The 9609-nt window shown below is 43.4% G+C and overlaps 1 pseudogene; it reads left to right on the top strand.

Annotated features, from left to right (window-relative positions):
- Positions 1 to 7622: 7622 nt before the first annotated feature.
- On the top strand, positions 7623 to 7739 carry LOC136646869 (5S ribosomal RNA; annotated as a pseudogene).
- Positions 7740 to 9609: the final 1870 nt, after the last annotated feature.

Raw genomic sequence — 9609 nt, 5'->3', positions numbered from 1 at the left:
TACAAACTGGACCAGCTTTAGTTGCCAACAGCAGGTTAGAAAATGTCCATGAAGGTGAATTTGACACAAACAAAGCCAAGGTCAGGAGATCAGAGTTCAAAGAAGGCTTAAGGAAAACCATCCCTCCAAACTTGGAGTTTGCCACTTGAGTTGACAGGGTGACAATTACTTTATGTGAGTGGGTCACATTTATGGTGTCTGAGCCTCTTTCCTTATTGAAGGCTTTAAGGGAGATGTGTTAATGAGGAGCGAAGAGGGAGGGTGCTACAGGACAAGGGTGAGGATGATAAGTCACAAGGAGTGAAAGAGGTGAGCCTCTGCTGCTGAACTGCATAAAGACCAAGGACCTCATTAAAAGGTTTGGAGTCTGTGCACCTCTCTCTCTGACCTCAGCAAACGAGGTGAGTTGCATTGCAAATTTAAGCTAACATTTTGGCCTGGATATTTTAGCAAGCGCTACCACCGCAAGCGCATGCTTTATAAAAGGACTGTGACATTCAGAGATGCCCTCTATATTTGGGGTTTTATTTCCCCCTTGTGGATTTCACAAACACACAACATCATCTTTCATTTGCAATCCACTCCCCCTTTCCTCCACTCATGTCAGAATCAAATTATTAGAAAGACAATTTCAGTTCAAGGGCATATTTGTCGTCCCCAGAGAGATAAATGCAGTTTTTCAGGATGGAGGACTGAATGCATTAAAAAAAAAAAAAAGTGAAGAGCAGAAAGCCATATAATGAATGAAGATGCAGGCAAGTGCAGTGACCATTTTAGGAAATGAAACGACATCTATCGAACCATCTAAGAAGATTGATCTTCATTCCCTTGTCGCTCTGTAAAAAATGTACTTCTGAGCATTTATACGGATGTCTCCGCCAAAGGATATTGAGACTTTCAAGTCTTCTCCAATAATATTTTGTCAGTTTCATTTTATCATGGAAGCGTATGAATTATAATTTGGAGTGTGCATAGTGTTCTAAGACCAGGATAGCCCAACTTCTCTATTCTCAGGGGCCATTTCATTCTCCCAATCACAGTGGTCATACAGCTGCCTTATGCTGAGTCAAGCAGACCATTGGTAAGGGCTGACCTGGGGACCAAGCCTTTATAGGGATCCAGTAGATCATTTGACTTGCTATGGCATACTGTTGTAAAGTTCTTTGCTGGGGTGTGTCATCACCACCGTCTCCTCTCATGGGTGAGGGGGAGAAGCTCTACCTCCTGGGGGTCTGCAATACTGGTTGACATACCAGCCAGGATGCAGGGCGCACTCTCAAAGCTTTCTCTTTTGTTGGTCTTTGAGGCAATTAAAAACAATAAACGGGATCATCTTTCCTTCCCCCCTCTTATGTTATCTTCATACCTTTCCTTCAGTGGGACATCTTAGCCAGGGCAATTCATACAGAGGAGTGCCTCTTATAACGCAGTTTGGGATTGAGTCTGTGAAGGTACCTTGAACCCCAAGCCAACTGCTGCATCGATAGGGTGCCCCAGTCTCTCCCAGGGATAGGGTGCTGCTCAGCTGGGTGGGTGCTGCTGATTTACTCCTCCTCTTCCTGGCTGAATGTGGGCATAGATGAGCATTACCGCTGACCGCATCCCCCCAAACCCTGCCCATTGGAGGGCCAACTGTATGACGCCCCTCCCCACCAGCCAAGGGTTTTGCTCAGGCCACTTCCCAGCCTCCAGGCAGGTTCCTGAAAAGCCACACAGGCCACCACCCAGCTGATCAACAGCACCACATGGGCCCATCCCCCAGATGACTGGCAACTTCACATGGGCTACTCTCCTGATGGCTGGCAGAGCCCCACATCCTTCCTTCCACAGTATGCTTGGCCTCCCTCACCCCCTTCTGTCCAGAACTGGATGGTGGTACAGAGAATAAATCCTAGCCTCCTGCCATCCCTAAGGCTGCGATTCAAAGATCTGCTGCAGGATCATCTTCAGGCAATATTCAAAAATCGTTCTCACCTGACCACTGGAGACATTTCCAGGTCCTCATTCTAAACCAGTAATTTTTGTGCCTAGTGTGGGTGCATAGACATGTCCCCAAACTGGAATGGCTTCCATATTCATTTGAGAGAAGGGACCAAGCACCTCTGGGCGTAGATTGGAGTGCACCTGAAGCTCCAAAGTGGTACAAGGGCTGCATACCTTGCGATATTGCTCCTCAACAAGGGCAACTGGGAAACTTCTTTATAAAAAAAAAATAAATCATGAAATCTGTTATTAATGGGGCACCGCATAAGAAACGCTATAAAGATTTCCCACCAGGTGTTGAAACTGATTGGCTTTCACCTAACCAGTCCGCAAAGAAACCCTCTTCTTGCTGACACATTTTGCTAGCGTGAAGATGTCTCCTGATTTGCATTCTCTCTTTCCTTGGGCAGCAACCCATGGGTTTCCACCTTGCAAAGTGGCTGCAAGGACACAGAGGCGCTGTCTGAATGTAGAGCTGGGCTCCAAAGTGCTCTTCCTCCAGAGATTAATGATCCCCCCCTCCTGAAACATATCCACAGCTTTCATAACCAGCAAATGCAAAAGGTGCGTGAATATAATGAAATCAGTGGCTGGATTCATAAACGGTTCCAAGATTGCATACCTCCCCTTGGCCGCCAGCCTTGAACGGGCATACATCAAAAGTACAATGATTGGAAACACCCTGACACCATGGCAAAGAGTATTACATAAAATTTCCTTATTTTCTTGCTGCTTGTGCAACGTCTCTTTTTTCCCTTTACATTTATTCTCATTACCCCTACATTTAGGATAAAAGCTGGTTTCCTATACATGCTACAGCAACAACGGCAACTGGTGCCCAGATATTTTTGCGATGATGATGATGATGATGATGATGATGATGATGATGATGATGATGATGATGATTATATTGTTGGGTGCATAGAGATAATCTAAACCAGGTTTGTGCCACTTGTAACCCACAGAGACAAATGCATAGGACTAGTTGGCTTTTGGGTGGATCTCACCTACTCCCTTGTCTGGACTATGGGGTGATTCTAGTTTTTGTCCCTTGACCTAGACAGCCTCTCATCAAGGCCTCTTCTCAGCTCTCATTCCCCCCTCTCTGGGCTTGTTCCTGTCACTACATTTGTGGCCCGGGTTAGTTTCAGACTGGAGAAGCCCTCAGCAAATTGCCATCCATGTGTTTCCCCCGACCTGGGTGAGCCTCTCAACATTTTTGGTGGGGCATAGCTCCGAGACTGGGAGTGAGAAGCCAATGATGTCAGGTGCCCTTCTAATCCACAATCATGAGCTATTCCCTTGGGGATTCTGGGGAAAATCTCTCATTTGTGGGTGGGATGAAAGTCCATTCCTGAGAGAGAGAGAGAGAGAGAAAGAGAGAGAGAGAGAGAGAGAGAGAGAGAGAGAGAGAATTGCACAAAGGTTTTAGACACAGGAGTGGTCTTTGGGATTGGAGATGAAAATGTCCTTTCTGAAACCCTGAAGGGTTATTGCCAGTTCGTCTTAACAATGGTGGTCTGCTTCAATATTGGGCTGTATCAGGATGCACAGTATCCTATGTTTCTACATTGTGAGGAGCTTCAGAAGGATCTCTCCAAACTAGCAGAATGGGCAGTAAAATGGCAGATGCATTTCAAGATATGGCATCCTTCAGTCTTGTAAGACTATGGTATCGCGCTCTGAATGGTGGTTCTGAAACAGAGTGTCCTCTCCAATGCGCAAAGCCTGGGTAAAGTAGATAAGGAGGATAGACTGTTTCCCATGCAACAAATCCCCCCTCTCCACGTCGCTGAAATGGTCCAATGGAAAGGCAGAGGCCAATACGGTTGGTTCCAGCGACGTCGCAGGAGTTGCCAGAACGTGACTGTGTTCAGCCATGAACTGCCTCAGGGACTCTGGCTCCGGATTTTGCCTTGAGGTTGACTCCTGAAGCCTTTTCCATAACTGGATGTAGCCACAAGGCAGTGGAGGTTTGGGATCAGAGTTTTCCTTCTTTCAGATGAGCTGCCTTCCCAGGCTAAGGAGTCCCAGCTACCAGGTGGCTGTTTAGTCGCCTCTTAGGACAAGTACAGCCAAACCGAGGGCCTATTCTTATTCCCAGCCCCCAGGGCAAATGCATTTCAATGAAAGTGTAAAGTCATGCACATTGGGGCAAAAAACCAAAACTTCACAAATAGGCTGATGGGTTCTGAGCTATCTGTGACAGATCAGGAGAGAGATCTTGGGGTGGTGGTGGACAGCTCAATGAAAGTGTCAACCCAATGTGCAGTGGCAGTGAAGAAGGGCAATTCTATGCTTGGGATCATTAGAAAAGGTATTGAGAACAAAACAGCTAATATTATAATGCCATTGTACAAATAGATGGTAAGGCCACACCTGGAGTATTGCGTCCAGTTCTGGTCACCACATCTCAAAAAGAACATAGTGGAAATAGAAAAGGTGCAAAAGAGAGCGACTAAAATGATTACTGGGCTGGGGCACCTTCCCTATGAGGAAAGGCTATGGCGTTTGAGTCATTTCAACCTAGAAAAAAGGCACCTGAGGGGGGACACGATTGAGACATATAAAATTATGCACGGGAAGGATAAAGTGGATAGAGAGATGGTCTTTACACTTTCACATAACACCAGAACCAGAGGACATCCACTAAAATTGAGTGTTGGGAGAATTAGGACAGACAAAAGAAATATTTCTTTAGTCAGTGTGTGGTTGGTCTGTGGAACTCATTGCCACAGGATGTGGTGATGGCATCTGACTTAGATGCCTTTAAAAGGGAATTGGACAAGTTTCTAGAGGAAAAATCCATTACGGGCTACAAGCCATGATGTGTATGTGCAACCTCCTGATTTTAGAAATGGGTTATGTCAGAATGCCAGATGCAAGGGAGGGCACCAGGATGCAGGTCTCTTGTTATCTGGTGTGCAGAATGCCAGATGCAAGGGAGGGCACCAGGTTGCAGGTCTCTTGTTATGTGGTATGCTCCCTGGGGCATTTGGTGGGCTGCTGTGAGATACAGGAAGCTGGACTAGATGAGCCTGATCCAGCAGAGCTGTTCTTATGTTCTTACATATCACTGCATTTCAGAGCCCCCTGGCTGTCTGAAAATAGTGGAGCAGTGGTTTCCAAACCTTTCTTGATCACAGCACCCATAATTTTGCAGTAATTCTTCCATGGTGCCCCTACAGTTCTGTCACTGTAGGGCCTGCAGCTGAAACTTCTGAGAAAATCTCACAGCACCCCTATGAGTTCACCGCAGTACCTGGGGCACCACAGCACATAGTGTGGGAACCGCTGTAGTAAAGAATGTGCCTGTAGGAGCTGCCCATTTATTTCAATGACAGAAGCAGACCTGCCCCTTAAAGGTGTAGAAGCATAGACCTCCTCTTTCCATTGAAATTAATGGGGAAGGCTTTAGGGCAATATGGGAACAACTTGAGTTTCTTCTCTGTCTTAACATTTCCCAACTACTTTGAGACCAGATGAAAAGGGGCAGGAGAGAACATTTTGCTCATTCCTGGAATTGTGAAAGGTTTTATTTCTTGGATCCCCGCCCTCAATCTTAAACCTTTTCAAATGAGTGGTATTGTCTCCTGCTCACATGTCAACTGAACATTATTCTGCCTGTGGTTGTGGCAAAGGGGAAGCATCTCAGCTGTACATTTGCAGTTCAGTGTATACTGGGGGTCTTTCATTTCAAACAAAACACGGCAGTTCAAAGAGAATATTCCCCTTTGTGCCTTTCATGTAAAGTGCCCCTGGATATTTTATACGAAAGAAAAAAAGGCATCCTCCAGTTCAAGGCCCAAGGACTTTTGTGTGCCTAGTAACTGATACAAAACCTGCAGCAAGAGAGCACCTGTGTCTGGCCTATTGGAAGTTCATCGGTTTCCATTTTACTTTTCAGCAATGAGCCTACTCCAAATTCAAGATCCATAACAAAGCTTCTATTAGTTGTAGCCACGTTTATAATTATCCAGAACTGAAAAAGATCACACAACTGCTAGACACCAAGAAGGTCATATAAAGTAGGGCTGAGAGAATCCACCCAATTCTGTCCTTTATTCTTCCTCTCATTCATTCTGCCCTGTGGTTCCCTCCTCCCAAATTCTCATTTGACTTGGATAATTTCTACAGCTAGTTTGCTTTCCTCCCTTTATGTTTCTTTGTATCTTTGTCCCCCTCTGTGTAACTATTGTGTACTTGTGCATATTGATAACATTGCAAAAAAAGTCATCCTGAAGTGATTGTACACCTTGTTGTACCATGTATGCTGGTTTTTGTATGGTGTTTCATTGGTGTACACATTCATTCCTGAACTTTAGTAAAATACCACACAGAACATGATACAGCCATAGGTACAATCACATCAAGATGACTTATTTTGATGGCTTTTTTTTTTTTTATCAATGAACCCAAGTTCACATACACCTCCATGAAACTGCACAAAAGGAATCATGAAGAAATTGTTCATCAAGGCACACAAAGATTGCTCTGTTGTATTTTATCAATGCACAGGTGTTCATCTGTAATGCAGCAGCACAAGTGATTAGAAGAGATTGAAGGCAAAAATGTACCTGAAAATGTACAATGCTCTGTATAAAATTTGAAAATAAAAACTATGACAATGGAGAAATCCTAATGCACTTCACAAACAAGACTGCTTTAAATCGGGAGTTACACTTAGTTGAGGAGAATTTTTACTATATCCATTATACAAAGGTGTCGGACAGTGAATTCCAAACTTTTTAGCACTGGAATCCACTTTTTAAAATGATACGCTATCAGGACCCACCTAGGTTTACCAAACTTTTAAAAAAGGAGATCTAGAAAGAAATAATATTTTATTTATTTATAAGTAATAAAAACAAGAAAAAAGACCCTCATACATTTATCTCCCTATATTGCAAGAGCTGAGCTCTTTGTCAGTAGCAGCTATAGTATCTGATTTTTGAATATCGTCAGGGCTTGAGACAATTAGTTACCTGATCTGTCCATCAGCTTTTGGTGACCCACCAAAATCAGGTCATGACCCACCATTAGGTCCCAACCCACACAACCCAAGTACAGGTAGCCCACTACTGGAGAAAAAAAGGTACCGATTTCCTAGAAAAATAGTCCCCATTGAACAGTGGCAGCAAAAACCCTTTTGTATATATTTATTTAATTGAAAATATTTATATCCCGCCATTCTCCTTACTGAAAAGGAATAGGGAAGCATACAATCTGAATAAATCATAAGAATTAATTAAAAATACTACTATTACCAGGCAATAAAACAAATAAAAACAATGAAACAATCATAAGCACAAAAACTGACACGCAGCTGAAATAAAAATAATCAAAGAAAGAATGCGATAAAAAATGAAGATGTCTTAAGACCCCAAGAAGGCTAATAGGGAGCATTCTTAATTCAGTAGGGAGGGAATTCCACAGTTGTGGTGATGCTATGAGGAATACTCTTCCTCTCATTGCCACCAGCCAAGCCTCAGAGACTGGAGGCACCCAAAGAAGCTACCATGGCCAACAACTCCATCCATTAGATTAGACCAGTGATTTTCAACCCTTTTCAACTCACGGCGCACTGACAAGAAACTAAAATGATCAAGGCACACCACCAGGTTTTTGACAATTGACTTGACAGCAACTGTTACCCTGCACATGCCCGATCTCATCTGATCTCGGAAGCTAAGCAGAGTCAGGCCTGGTTAGTACTTGGATGGGAGACCGCCTGGGAATACCGGGTGCTGTAGGCTTATATCATAGCCTTTCGAGACTGAAGGTTGCCAACCAAGGCACATCATGCTGCCAGTGGGGTCTCACATCTCCCATTGACCCTTATTAATAAATGACCTTCCCCCAAATTCCTTTGGCACACCTGTGGACAACTCGCGGCACACCAGTGTGCCACGGCACAGTGGTTGAAAATGGCTGGATTAGACTAATCCTTTTTTTAAGGCTATCTTCAGCCATCATGTTCTCTTACACTACTGAAATGTCATAAATTAACAATGCAGTATTTGAAGATCTACTTCCTGTGGTTAGTCTTGGCCTCGTTGCTGGGTTCAGTGGATGACCCATAGTTCTAGTATGATGAGAAAGGAAAGCGAAAAGTAAAGATTAAGTAGTATGAGAAAGATTTAATACTTCAATACTTAATGCTACGAAGACTTGTGAGAGAGACGTCCATGCATAAACATGGCTGCGTGCCCAGCTACAGAGCTATGCTGCAATGTGGGGGACATGTAGGGACAGCAGAGGACAGTTGGCAGAGGTTACAGAAATGTATTCCTACTGCTGGCCTTTGTGTCTTCCTTCCCAGATGCCTGGATACAGATACAATGCATAAAAAGCCTAAAAATAAACTCAAAAAAATACCTCATGTTTTCTATTTGCAAACAGACCCAGAAATGTACAATATCTATGAACACCCGATTGCCGATGTATCCAAACAACAATTGAGCTCAAGCTGGTGTAGAGAATATTTCAGTGAGAAATATAGATCTGGAGATTGTGTGATGCTTTATACAGCATCTAAGCAAATTTAAAAGCAATTCAATATTTAAAAGGAAAGCTGGAGTCAGTCCCCAGGGGCTGGCAGAACACAGTCTCTCTGCCTTTGGGCTGTTCTAAAATTCTATCAGCTGCATTATGTAAAAGCTGGAAGAGATTGAGCTGAGACTATAAAACACCAGCATTGATAGACTGATCGACAAACGGTTGTGTGAGCAAGCAAGTGTGGCAATAAACAGATTAGAAGTGATAAAATGAAATGGTGGAAGTAGATATTCAGAGGAAGAAAAGAGAAAGACACTCTCCAGAAGATGAACGGAGGCATAGGGCAAACCCATTTAGGACTCAAAAGTAAGCTGCAGGTCAAGATTGAGTTGTTCTATCACAAACAGAGAAAACATCAAGACCTCTGAGTTTAAAATAAGGTTTGATACACAGTGGAAAGAGGTGGTAGACTTGTGAAGGGGGTCAGCAGCTGAGATGTACTTGTGTGTTTGGTGGCCTTCATTTTGAGGAAACACAAGAGAGGTCTTTCCTATAGTGGGCACCTAGTATATGGAACTCCCTACCACAAGAAATAAGATTGGCTCATGAAAGGGGAGGCAACATATGTTATAAAATCATTAAAGGAATGAATGAATGAATGTGATTAGGAGATGGCAGACATGCTCATGCACATTCCATGAGCATTGGGTCGACTCAGATGTGTTAGACAAACCAACTCACTCCGAACAATGACGTGGTTTGTCTGACACATCTGAGTCGACCCCGAACAATGATCAAGAAGTTGAAACACCTTCCCTATGAGGGAAAGTTGCTTGAGGCTTTTTTAGGTTAGTATAAGAAAATCTTAAGGGAACAGGTTGAAAAAAAATTATGAATCATGTAGAGAAAGTATTCAAAGAAGGGTTTTTTTGTTGTTGTTGTTTTGTCCTTCTAGAACTCAGGGATCAACTAATGAAATTATTGGCAGTAAGCTTGGCAGAGACAAAAAACAAATCTCTTAATATAATGTGTGCGATTCACTGCCCCAAGATGCAGTTTTCACAGGGAATTATGTTACCTTTAAACAGAATGGCCAAGTTCATGACGGGTATGTTGGAATTTGGGTGG

Source organism: Tiliqua scincoides, chromosome 3, assembly GCF_035046505.1.
Source record: "Tiliqua scincoides isolate rTilSci1 chromosome 3, rTilSci1.hap2, whole genome shotgun sequence".
Taxonomy (NCBI): domain Eukaryota; kingdom Metazoa; phylum Chordata; class Lepidosauria; order Squamata; family Scincidae; genus Tiliqua; species Tiliqua scincoides.
This window is presented reverse-complemented; position numbering and strand designations above follow the sequence as displayed.